The sequence below is a fragment of the Palaemon carinicauda genome, chromosome 17 (assembly GCF_036898095.1).
Source record: "Palaemon carinicauda isolate YSFRI2023 chromosome 17, ASM3689809v2, whole genome shotgun sequence".
Lineage (NCBI taxonomy): Eukaryota > Metazoa > Arthropoda > Malacostraca > Decapoda > Palaemonidae > Palaemon > Palaemon carinicauda.
Genome location: NC_090741.1, coordinates 32,330,076 through 32,331,709, shown reverse-complemented (window position 1 = coordinate 32,331,709; position 1,634 = coordinate 32,330,076). Strand labels below are relative to the sequence as shown.

The 1,634-nt window shown below is 33.2% G+C and overlaps 1 long non-coding RNA gene across 1 annotated transcript; it reads left to right on the top strand.

Moving 5' to 3' along the window:
* The first annotated feature begins 386 nt into the window (after positions 1–386).
* On the top strand, positions 387–1,634 carry LOC137656645 (uncharacterized). The gene is made up of 3 exons (XR_011046984.1): positions 387–439; positions 688–873; positions 1,351–1,634. It is a non-coding gene; the product is annotated as an uncharacterized lncRNA (long non-coding RNA).

The following is a 1,634-nucleotide window of genomic DNA, read 5'->3' as shown; positions in this document are numbered from 1 at the left end:
TCTCTCTCTCTCTCTCTCTCGCTCTCTCTAGGCATATATATATATATATATATATATATATATATATATATATATATATATATATATATATATATATATATATATATATATATATATATAACGTACTCAACTTCTCCAAATATATCTCATAGAGCCAGATAGTAGAACTATCAGTAAAGCTAAAAGCATAATAGTTATAAGAAGGAAGTCTATGATTCTGTAAAAAAAAGAAACAAAATCAATCTCGGCTGCCGTAAAGTTGACTATTTAAGAAATGTACCAAGTGAGCAAAAGTTTCGTTTGTAATACTTCCTGCCTTTCTCTCTTTAGAGTCCTTGGCTTGTCATAGCGAAGCTTCCTCAGAATACCTTACCCGTGATACGAACAGTTGGGTAGTTGGTGTCGACCTGTTCGTTTCATCGAGTTGATTTTTATTTGTGTAAGTGTCTAAGGGTTTGAAATAGTTTGGCGTTTAGTGGAGATCTGTTGATATTTGTTAGTTATTTCTGTATATACTGAATTTATTTCAAATGCGTATGTTTTAAAATTTTATTTCAGTCTATAGTTGTTTTTAAGTACTTATGTCTTAACATACAGGTTTATAAGTTATATCTAATGTATGTTTACTGGATGTTTTGTTTGATTAAATCCCCATGTTTTAAATTTCTGGTTTATTTCTATCTTCAGGTAATAGTTAGTGATACCCCGATTACCTGGGTTTCAAGCTGATAATCCTGCTGCAAACTTCTTGGTTAAGAGTTCGTGTCGCCTGTATTATCTTTCCGTACAGTTCAACATGTATCTACATACACTTGAGACTGACTGGTGACAACGCTGGAATCTGGTGAAGTATTTTTCCATCTGAATTAAAAGGCAAGTATTATTCTATGGTTTGTTTTTAACCCCCTTTGAAGCAAGCTAGTCCTCCCCGGTTGGGGGCGGCGCCCCCAATCGTGGGAGGACGTTCCCTGTGGCACACGGTAGACCGTTGAAGGTCTACTGTGTGCTACAGGGAGGCTTGCTTCTAAACCCTTTTGTTTTAAGTTTGGTGAGTATTGTACTTATGTACGTATATTTAGGTTCTGCAGTTCACTTAATGCCTTTTATCTCATTTAATGTAGTTTTAAGTTAAAGATGCATAAATCGTATATGTCTCAACTTTGCTTTTTTTCAAATTTAGTTTATTATTCATATTCTAATATTTAAGTATGTATACGTTGTTGTACGAAATTGGTAGTTTTATGCTATTATATCAATTTCTTAATACTGCAGGCTTAAGATATGTCAATTTAATTATTTAGGGTTTCCCAACTCTTAAAAGAAACATTTCTGATACTTGACACTTTTCAGATTGGCTGGTGTGACTTCAAAATATGTCGATTCCAGGTGTAAATTTGGAGACTCAAACTTAAATTTTGGTGTGGTTGGTTGCTGGAAGATTGTTGCTGGATATCCTTCCTGTCAAAATTTTTTATAAAAATTTGGATATTGTCCATAGGATTTTTTGGAAATCGGTTTTTGCTGGAAGACTGGCGAACTAAAAATGTTATGAATTTCTTTAAATAGGTTACTGGTAAGTTATAACGGTAAAAACTTAATTTGGAAATTTTATGGTGGACAATTATCGCTAGCAA